Here is an 11,641-nt window from a genome sequence, read left to right as displayed (position 1 = left end):
CAGGAATGTCCCGGAGGAAACAGAGCAACCCCAAGCAATTCAAACGTGAGTTTGCCAACGCGGATTTTACTCATGCATTGTTTCAGATGACATGACAGGTTGTTTTATTCTAGTTTCATAGTTTTTAAAGGTTCAGCTGAAGTTGATGTTTCATTTAAAGATTTTATATCGATTGTGGATCAGAAAATTAAAAGGGCTCGTTTATCTTTTATAGATTGATGCGTTTATCAGAATTGTGATTAATTGTTATTTTTCTTTTATTTTATCTATAAAATAGAAATGACAGAATTGAGATCTTTGGAAAGTTGGAAACTCTTGATTTGTTGATTTGCATGCAATTTGTGAAGTAGAAGCATGCGCATTATGGTTTTTTAATGCAGTGCTTTGAATAAACTAAGAAATATAGACTTTTTAAAGAACTAATTAACTACAATGACTTTTTTTTTTTAAATCCAGAACTTTCCAAATTAATGCTAGAAATGTAAAATGTCTAATGACATAAAAATTATATTTAACCTGTAAAATTAGTTAAACTAGACTACTACACTTTTTTTTTTTTTTTTTGAATAATGCAAACAAGTATCTGTTCATGCATCTCAGAACTACAGAGAGGTGCTTTGGACCGCACTGTGTGCAATTTCAAGTTTTATTGAAATGTAGCACAAGGACAGCTCTCCAAAACACCTTATTATTTATTTTCAGTCTTGGCATATTGCGCTGGAGTTTCTGCAAGTGGTGAAACGGTTTGCTTAGCAGTCCGGGCATATCAGCTCTCATCATGTCTGTTTTCTGTTTTTCAAGGTCTGCATTATACAGCAGGCAGTTGTAGTGATATCTCAATCTGCAGACATGCCCCACATATTTCTGGAGTGATTTGAAACACTAGCACACAGCGGAGACTTCTTGAAATGACTGTAGGCTAGAGCACCTGTAAAGAGCGCAGCTTTACCAGCCACCTGCTTCATAGCAAAGGACAAAGAGGTTGTTGTGGGTAGAGATGCTCCTCTCTCTTTTTTTTTATGGTTACATTTTGTTCCCAATTGAACAGCGTTTGCCCTGTTATCTGAACCCTGGCAATTCACCCTGGATTTTCATATTTTGCCTATTCCATTCTCTGGTGTGCCCTCTGCGAGGCAGATAAAGTGAGAGCACTGAAAGAGCTCCATTAATTTGCCCCGATGACTGTGGCGATAAGGGCAGATGATGGGCTTGATAAGCTGGGGAAGATATACCATCAGAGACCCCATTATTACCATTAAAATTCCAGGCCGGCAGTCTGTTCCAGCCTGATAATCCCTCCCCCATCCTCCACTTCGCATGATAAGACAAGGAATAGTCAGTCCGCACTCTCTTTATTAGCCCGCCTGGATATTCCGATAATATGGTGATAAATTATGTATTTTCTCTTCTCCCACTATTTTAGCCCCATTGAAGGACCTGTCTCTCTCCTTATGGAGAGATAAAAGGGCATTTTGGGTCATCTTTTTTTCCCTTCCCATGCGTCCCTCCCCCCTCGGCTGGGGTTTAGGGGTTTATTGTAATAAGAGTTTGATGGTAAGGGAGATTGGATGGCCAAGGTGTCTTGGTGGGAGAGTAGATGTCAGTACTATCAGCTCAGCATTTCCAGCACAGGCTGCTACCAGCTGTTCATCTCAACCTCTTATCACCAATCGCAGTGTAAATTTGGCCAAACTGTTGGTCGGTGCAAGGCGGGATTGCCCAGTAAATGACAGCAAGAATGGTCCGAGTTGCTATAGTTGTCTACCAGCTGTTTTTGTCATAAACTGAAACGTAACTCATTGTTATGTTGAGGACATGTTTACTGTCTATGGATTTGTAAAACAGCAAATAATTACAGTTGGTCATCACACTGTTGAAAAAAAGGTACAAAAGCTGTCACTGGGGCAGTAACCTTTCAAAAGGTACATTTAGGAATGTACCATTTAGGTACTCGTAAGTACACTTTAGATACTAATATGGACATTTATAGTACTAATTTGCAGCCTTTAGACATAAATAAGGTGCAAAGGTGTAGCTTTTGAAAAGGTACTGCCCCGGTGACAGCTTTTGTAACTTTTCTTCTGAGGAAAAAAGGTACTAAAAGAGGCTGACGATGTACTGAGGACTTTTTTTTAACAAATGACTTATTCACAGAATTTGAAATTATGGTGTGTGTGAATTTATGTATACACAATGTTACCCAGAATATATGCATATATTACACAACTCTCTCGAATACTTGATTTTGCGTTCTATCTTTGAATGTCTTTGTCTAATGACTGCCAAACTGTAGATGTAATTAACAAAGTGTCTTGTCTTTAATGTCACTCTGCATCTCTGAAAAATGTCAAAAAAAAAAAAGAAGTAAAATATATATATATATCATATTAAATATATATAATATACAGTCTGGCAATCATCATTGCACAATAAAGCCATATAAAAACTTTTAAAATATTATTGTGTTGTAAAAAAAAAAAATGCTTTTAAAATGTGTTTTTGAGCATGTTTTTAAGTTTATTTTACACACACACACACACACACACACACACACACACACACCTGTGGTTCTTCTGTGAACTAGGACAACTGACTTCATACATCCACTATAAACCACTATACATAAGTCACTGCAAAAATGAACAAGATTGAATTTAGTTCCCTCTAGCATCATTTGTGTGCAGATATTGATAGTTTGATATCCATTTAAATGATATTGACATGTTTTTAGTGCAGCTTAAGTGTTCAAATCTGTTTATGACCACTGTATATGCTTCTACATGTTATGTTTCTTTTTCAATATGGTGTAACTGCTAATGAAGTTTTGTTGCTAGTTTCAGCTCTTGCAGCAGTGAACTGTCAAAGTATTTCTCTTGCACTCATTGTTCATAATACTTCAATTATTTATTTGGAGGCTGCTATTCGTGGTTGTCGGCGCTAACTTTGTGCTGTCAGAATATGATAATTTATTTCATTATTATACCCTATCAAGGATGTCAGATTGTTGCCTCTCCTTTATTCTTTTTTTAATCCATTTTGATTAACTTCATCTGCCAACTGTCAGCGTGAGGCATTCCTCAGTCGCGAGCTATCTCTCACAGATCAGTGCAATATGAAGAAAGGGCTGATTGCGTGCCAACTTTCTCCTCAGCATCTGTTCAGCACTAATGAGCTATGAAGTGCTGTGGCTCACTAGGCTGCAGGAGGAGGAGGGGAACGCCACGCGCCTGTCTCACCCTTCTCCAGGAACGCTGGGAGACGTCCCGACTGTTTAGGAATGCAGCTACTGTTTGTTACACACAACAGTTCCACAACTCGGTCATTATAATGCCTGTATTCTAGTCTAAAGCAACAAGCCACAAGAGGCTGTGCATTGCAGTAAAGGTAAGAGGTAACTGTGGTAAAATTATTGTAATGCACAGTCTTGACTGGTTTATCGCTGTAAAAAATGGTGCAAATGCAGTATGATAAAACACCAATAAATGATCAATAAATAGATACATTTACTAAAACCATACATGAAATAATATTAAAACAGCTTATGGAAACCTAGTGGATGACAACTTGTAATTTGAAAGGTACACAAACACACACAAATGTCTGTAGGCTGCCTCTGGGACCAGTAGCTCTGGTCGACAGAAGAGGCCGACAGAATCAATGGCAAAAACAAGATAAGCGAGATGTTTATTTGACGAGCCTTAATCATTGGTGCCCCTGCTGTGCTAGATGTCCTATCAGTGAGGTCCAGCGGCTCTAGAGGAACACGCCACTTTTATTCTCCTCACCTTCATTGAGCCTTTAGAGTTCAATGATGTTAAATCAATAACTGTTGTCAGATGCACAAACTGGTGCTTGGTTTTCAATGGGAACAAAAAGACAGCTCAATTAGAGAGTTTGTTCTGAAGATTTGTTAAAGAGCTTGTCCTTCCCGTTAGAAGGCATGTCATTGCACTTGGCGGCCATCTTGGTAGTGCCCTTGGGTGTCTTTTTTCTATGTCGTTTTAATAGGCAAGCACATCTTTTCACTTCAATGGAAAAAGACAGTAGTCCAAACTGTAGATCAAGATTAAATTTGAACAGTCAAATCGGCAATGGAATCAGACAACAAGGGTATCATATAGTAAATAAAACATTAAAACAATGAAGCAAAACGTCACCGGGCCCACTCATCATATTAATCATTCACCACTGATAAACTACCACTAAATATTGTAGAAACTTAATTTGCTGTAAAGTTGCTTTGCAATGATTTGTATCGTGAAAAGCGCTGTACAAATAAACTTGACGACTTAATTTCTTTATCTTATTTAGCTTTGTAATACTTCTGTTTCTGCATAAAGTGTTGCTACACTCTAATTCATTGTCGTAAAAGTAGTGGTCGACTGATCTCCCGGGCAAATATATTGGCTGATATTTGAGATGTTTAAATGATCGGCATCGGCAAAAAAGTGTTTCACCAATCTGCTTCGCCAATGTGTTGGAAGTGGACTTTTATTTTGACAGTGTACAGGATTTTTATTTTGACATTACCGAGATCTCCCGAGGTGATAAATCTGCTGATATTTGGGATTTTTTTAAATTATTGACTTTGTCAAAAAAAAAAAAAAAACGTTTGGACGATGTGTTGGAAGCGGATTTTTATTTTGACAGTGCATGTGACTTTTATTTTCACATCAACGAGACTGATCTCCTGGGCTGTATGTCTGCTGATATATATATATATATATATATTTATTTATTTATTTATTATTATTTTTTTTTAAATATTGACATTGGGACAAAAAAAAAAAAATCAGTTTGGCCAATGTGTTGGAAGTGGACTTTTATTTTGACATCACTGATAACACCAGCACCTGAGCGCACAGAGCTCCCTTTCATCAGAATTATCGTAAATATGAGTTTTCTAGTCAAAAATTGTACATATACGGCCTCTCAATTTGTATTTACAACTGGACAACTCTGAGATCATTTTAATAAACGAGTTTCCAAGTGGGCGGGCCATAAACTTTAAACATGGCGGAGGAGAGAAACATAACAGTAGTACTGTAAAGTATTTTTTGTTTCAGGATTTTACTTTCTTTTGCAGATTGATAAATGCCTCAAAGCACATTCTCTTTTAGCTAGTTGTGGAAATGAAGAGTGACTGTTAAGAGTTCATATGTTACTTGGTCTGGAGTTTGTGGGGTTGTTCCTCACAGGAAGATCATGTCATGTGGCTGAAATTTCACTTACTAAATTAAAGAGACAGAAATATACAAACAGAAGTGCAGAGGAGCTCAGAACCGTTTGCTTGTTGGATGCCGTTTTTTAATCAGTGTCTAAACAAAGACGCTAAACATGAGACGTTGGCTTATAAAATGCTTAATAAATGAGTTATTTGAAAAGCCAGATATGTTTGCTTGTACAGTGGCTGCTGGTGCCACAGTAAACGGTGTTTGTTGGGATTAGAGAGCTCGGCTGTCTAATTTTAACTTCAGCACCTCCACAGCAAATGTGATGGCACGCTTTTAAATGCGGAGCGGAAAATTGCTAATGGCACAAATCCGTGGCACTAATAGGTGATAGCTGAAGTTTGTGTGAGCATCTTTGCGAACTGCGTTTAAAAGTTCATAATTCAAAGTGCTTTTGGGGTTGAGTCTGCAAAGCTGTTGATATCAAATGACAGCCTTTAAGTTCTTTAATTACCATAGTGATCGCGCTTCCAGGATACTGGAATACTGTAAAGCATAATTATTAGTTGTGCTTTGTGTTTATATCAGGGATTTGTCAGAAAACGATACAGCGTGTTGCTTGGTTTGAAAGGCCTTCTTTGCCAAGAATATGAGGATCACAGACCAGGAAATTAAAACAGGAGATCTCTTTAATATCTCATTTGATTCTCACAGACAGTAATGAGATTAAATGAACTAACAGAGACTTCTGTGTAAATCTGCTGCTTCTCAGATTTTCTCCTGAGAAAGAAATTTTCTGATCATTTCATCAAGAAAACTGATCATTTTCTCAATGATCAATGGTGATTTCTGCTCAGATTTGTGAAGTCTGCAGTCAATAGTCTCAATGTGATATTTCAGTTGCTGATCTACATTCATTTTACAGCACCATACTCTTACTTATTTGTGTATTTTTATTACTTCTGAACAATTTTCGGATGGTCATCAGTTATGCTTCATTTATGATTTCAGAGATTTTGCAACTGCACTTTGTACTTCTGTTGTATAAATGCTTTGTAATGTAAAGAGGCTACAATTAAGTAAATGTAAATGTCTGGATAATGGAGACTTTGCTCTGATGAATGTAATTTATTATTTTATGGTGGATTGATTTCTTGTTGGGTTTCAGTAGATAATTCAGATCTTTAGAGTCAGGAAATCGTTTTTTTTTTTTTTCAGACAAGGATGTTGTAGGTCATTGTGTTCCCTCTTCAGTCATAGTTTCTCCGTCCAGATGTCAGCACTCATACAAGGCGTTGTTCCTACAAATACTAGTTCTGGGATAACAGAGTGTATTGTAGGATGAGGTCTGAACGTTATTCATATTTCCATGCTGTGTAATCATTCATCTAATCTCATTTAAAGATACAGCAGCAGCACAAAGGCTATTCGTGGGAAACACTGAGCATGTGTGTGTGAGGATCATGGGAACATGGTGATCGCTGATGGGCTTCTGTATGCTAAACGAAAAAGTTCCTATTGTATCTCAGATTAGTCATGCATGGTTTTTCATTCTCCCAAAACATCACAGAGCAAACAAAGATGTATCACTGATGCTTTGAGAGCTGTATAGAGAATATTATATACTTAGCTTCAGGTGCTAAAAAGTGGAAACACACTTTATTACACCAACACTACCCTTGGTAAAACGTACGTACGTTGAATGGTTAGTTCACCCAAAAATGTAAATTCTGTCATTAATAGGGGTTCAGCCGTAATTTTACGAAGCTACGAGAATACTTTTTGTTCGCAAAGAATACAATAATAACATAATTTATTCAACAATTCTTCTCCCCAAGTTACCGTCTTCCGCCATTTTAGAGAGTACCCCAGAACGCACTTAACGTAATCAGCGTTGTTTACGTTCAGCATGCGTGCGCTGTCTACTGTACGCAAACAACGCTGATGTCACATGGACTATTTTACCGATGTCCTTACTACGTTTCTGGACCTGGGAACATTGCAGTTGCATTGCTGTCTATGGGAGGGTCAGAGAGCTCTCAGATATTATCAAAAATATCTTAATTTGTGTTCCGAAGATGAACGAAGGTCTTGCGGGTTTGGAATGACACGAGGGTGAGTAATTAATGACAGAATTTTCATTTTTGGGTGAACTATCCCTTTAAGATGTAAACTTTGGTATATTTGTAAAAATATACACTTAATTGCATGTTATTTGCAACTAATTATATTTGTAATTACACCTTTCTAATGAAGTTGCAGTTTAGCACATTTAGAATATATATTAACTTTAAATGAAACATCAAAAACACTAGTTTAAATGATAATCAAGTGCTTTACATGTGCTTTAGTATGTTAGTCAACACATCAAAATAAGTGTACTTCTTTAAAGCACAACAAAACATTATTAAAACATAATGATTTAAAATGTACTTTAAAGTAAAACTTTTAATTTGACATTAATATAAAAGTGCACTTTTTAAAAGTGTGTTAAGAAAGGTCGTCATGAAAGTGAACTCTAAGTGGCCTTTTATTTGATTAATATTATATTACTTGCAAGTACATTTTCTAAAAGGATACTTTTAGTACTTGAAATACGCTACATTTATTGTAACATTTGTAACACACTTCTTTTTGTACTATATATTGTACGCAACAGTACACTCCCAGGAAAAAGGTACGCACGCTGTCACTTGGGCGGTATCTTTTCAAAAGGTACACTTGTGTACATTATATAGGTACCAATACATACACTTTCAAGTACTTTTATTGAAAACTTACCATTTGAAAAGATACTGCTCGACTGACTGCGTTTGTACCTAATGTTAATTATTCATGTCAAATTAAACATGGCCTGGAGGTGCAGTAGATATTCTCATATAGGCCCTGAGACACTTTAAAAGACATTCTTGGCCCACACCTTTCCTGAACCCTCTCTTTCTTTGTCCCTTTCTCCTGTTCTCTCCGATCTCTCTGGCCCATCTACCCCTGGGAAGAGCCCAGAAGAACGACTGAGATGTTATGCCACTGAGGTGATCGGGCATGTGATACGGTGCCAGGCTGCCACAGCTGTTTGTTTGATGTTGTGCCGAGGTTTAGAAGGAGGAATCCAAATCTGACATTCACACAGAGAAACAGGAGGAAAAATGATACTGTTTAGGAATGTAATCAAGCATGCTTACTCTATATGATGCATCTTAGTTTTTGTGTTGTGTTGTCCTTAGTAAAGCAAATTGTTTTTAAAAACTGCAAAATGAAATTAGGCAGGTCAGTGTAGAAGGGTAGTTTCTGGATGTTATGCACATGTTTGCGATACACGGTATTTGCAATATGCATACAACGGGTGTGTAATATTGACAAAGACGCCAGAATTTAGTTACACTGCACTTACGATTGCATACCTGATTCTATGATATTAATGTTTTAAAAATATTTTGAATAATAAGATATACAATTATTTTTTGAAATGAAATTAAGCTTTTACATTTGAAACTAAAACCACCAGTAGGTGTGGCAAGCCTTTATTTATGAATGGATCATTGAACCATTGATTCATTCAAAAACACAGATTAATTCAGGAATGAAGCAAGTGACTGTTTTTATGAACGGATCATTGAATCATTGATTCATTCAAAAACACAGATTCATTTGGGAATGAGGCAAGTGACTGTCTATGAATAGATCATTGAATCATTGATTCACTCAAAAAAGCAGATTTATTCAGGAACAAAGCAAGTGACTGTCTTTATGAATAGATCATTGAACCATTGATTCATTAAAAAAAACGGATTAATTTGGGAACGAGGCAAGTGACTGTCTATGAATAGATCATTGAACCATTTATTCATTCAAAAACAGATTCATTTAGGAATGAAGCAAGTTACTGTTTTTATGAATGGATCGTTGAATCATTGATTCATTCAAGAACACAGATTCATTTGGGAACGAGGCAAGTGACTGTCTTTATGAATAGATCATTGAACCATTGATTCATTCAAAAACACAGATTCATTCAGGAATGAAGGAAGTGACTGTTTTTATGAACGGATCATTGAATAATTGATTCGTTCAAAAACACAGGTTCATTCAGGAGTGATGCAAGTGACTGTCTTTATGAATATATTTTTGAATCATTGATTTGTTCAAAAACACAGATTCATTCAAGAACAAAGCAAGTGACTGTCTTTGAATGGATATTTGAATCATTGATTCACTCAGAAGTGCAGATTCATTCAGGAACAAAGCAAGTGACTGTCTTTGAATGGATCATTGAATCATTGATTCACTCAAAAGTGCAGATTCAAAATGTAACTCGTAAAATTAACTTGTTAATTGAACTGTTGTATAAAATCAGTGTCATATCTGCAGTCATCCTGATATTTGGGTAAACAGCACGCTTGCTCGTGTAGAAATATAAGACAAACACAGGCATATTGGGGCATATTTGTTCCATATATTGAATTTTGGGGTCATTCTAACTCTAAATTTATTATTCTATTTTGTTTGTAGATCTGTTTTTCTTTTGGCAATCCAATCAAGTAATCAAAAAAGTGTTCAAATTTACAAAAGTTGATATTATTTTTATTTCATTATTCATCAAACTGGAAATGGAAGGTCAAGTTGAGCGCATTGCATTGTGGGATATAATATTCTCTGCTGTATTCTGTATACTACTGCATATTTTGTCAAATGAATTCAGTCATTTTCTCTGTGCAAAGAAAATGTGCATCTTGTGCACTGCATGCATTCTGCATACTATTTCTTTCAAAAATAATTGGTAGGATGCCCTTCCTGCTCATCAGTCTTTGGTCAGATGTAAAAACTCTACTGTAAAATAGCAGAATAGAAGGAACAGGCTGGAATGGTGGGGGAAAGAAGGCTGATTTCCATGCGGCTCGGTGCTGTCAGATTGAATTAGCTCAGGTGTAATTAGGGTGCTGGAGAGCGTCCTGCTTTGGCTGCGGTGTGCGACGGGGCAGCATGGCTCTACACTGAAGCCAGCTGATACCGAGCCGGGCCGCTATCACCATGCAAACACACGCCTCCAACATCGCAGGCGAGCGGCAAATCCAAGCATGAAATTAGCAGTCACTCAGATCATGCCCGCATACTTGCATATTTCACTTTGTGTGTTTTCTGCTTTGTGTGTGTTTTAGAGGAAGTCTGAGTGTTTGAGCGGCTAGCTGGAGTTGAAGTGCAGTGTGTTCTGCTGGAAGGAGGTTAGACACTGTTTGCAAACGACATCTGTGCTTACTTAGTGACCCTTTTGTCAACATGGAAAGTCAAGTCAACATGAAAATGGACCTTATTTACCGTCTTCATTTTTCTTCACAGTCACATTTTTTGTACAATTTATCAGTGCATGTTATTTAAAAAATCTCCTTTTAAACTTTAATCAAATGTAATGTAATGTAACTTAATTTTCCTCCAGACTGCCCACCTTTTTCGCTGATGTGATCAAGCCCTCTTTTTTTCAGCTCCTCTTTTTGAAGCCTATTTTGACCATCCAATTAATTCTTAAAGGAGGAAATTAAAAAGTCCTGCTCAGCATGATTATTTGTTGAATATCCTGTTTGAATTATTGCAAGGTAAAATTAATTAGCAAACACAATCTCTCAATTTAGAAATAGATTTTCACTGATTTGATAAAAATCAAATCATGAGAGTATGGAAGATGAAGATTTGAAACATTTTAGAATTACCCATAGGAGGAAAAAAGTCATGTCATAATATATTTAGTTTCTGTTCATATCTATAAATCTGTATACATTGAAAAAGAAAAGTGTAGAAGCAATTTTCACACAGAAATTATTAGTACATTTCACAATGATAAAGAAAAAGCAAGTAACACATTGAATTAAACAAGACATTTTGAAGTAGAAAAACTGAGATTGTCTTGTAAAACTCTTTGATAATTTGTTTCAATTCATGAAAAGTTACTGTAATTTATAAGCAAGGTCACTGAAACTACCCATGATGCAATGCATATTACAGTTAAGTTACTGGTCATTTTACAGTTCAGTAAGGGTTAACAGTGCAGTATCTAGCGTTTATCCTAGAGCTCTGCTAAAGATTTGCCGAGATACTAAAGTCAGCAATCAAAAGATTTCCATATGAACTCAAACATTTCATTTCTCTGAAGTTGTTCCAAGATTAAATAATCTGAGCTGCCATCTACAATCATTTGTACTAGGAATGAAATGTGTTTATACCTAAATTTATACTCAAGCGAGAGCTCCATCAAGTCTGCTGAGCTGTGGAGGAGTAACATTGTCATCTGCTGTAGTCTGGACATTTTTGTTTTTGCTACAAGATCAAATGTGGTAAAACTCTGACCTTGTTCAGCACATCTCCTCTCAATGCGTCTGTGTCTCCATTGCTTTCATGCACACAGTCACTGCTGACCTCCTACAAAGGGGCCATTCATAAAGCTAATGAAACGAAAGAGTTTACTCACCCAGATCACACCA

The 11,641-nt window shown here is 36.5% G+C and overlaps 1 protein-coding gene across 2 annotated transcripts in view; it reads left to right on the top strand.

Moving 5' to 3' along the window:
* Positions 1-15: 15 nt before the first annotated feature.
* Positions 16-11,641, top strand: part of LOC107668719 (zinc finger protein ZFPM2-like) — a 52,991-nt gene continuing 41,365 nt past the window's right edge. For both annotated transcript variants that reach the window (XM_016460693.1, XM_016460692.1), the window contains exon 1: positions 16-45. The gene's annotated coding sequence lies outside the window, so the exon portion shown is untranslated. The remainder of the gene's footprint in view (positions 46-11,641) is intronic.

This window comes from Sinocyclocheilus anshuiensis, unplaced genomic scaffold (genome assembly GCF_001515605.1).
Source record: "Sinocyclocheilus anshuiensis isolate Anshui unplaced genomic scaffold, SAMN03320099.WGS_v1.1 scaffold108, whole genome shotgun sequence".
NCBI lineage: Eukaryota > Metazoa > Chordata > Actinopteri > Cypriniformes > Cyprinidae > Sinocyclocheilus > Sinocyclocheilus anshuiensis.
This window is presented reverse-complemented; position numbering and strand designations above follow the sequence as displayed.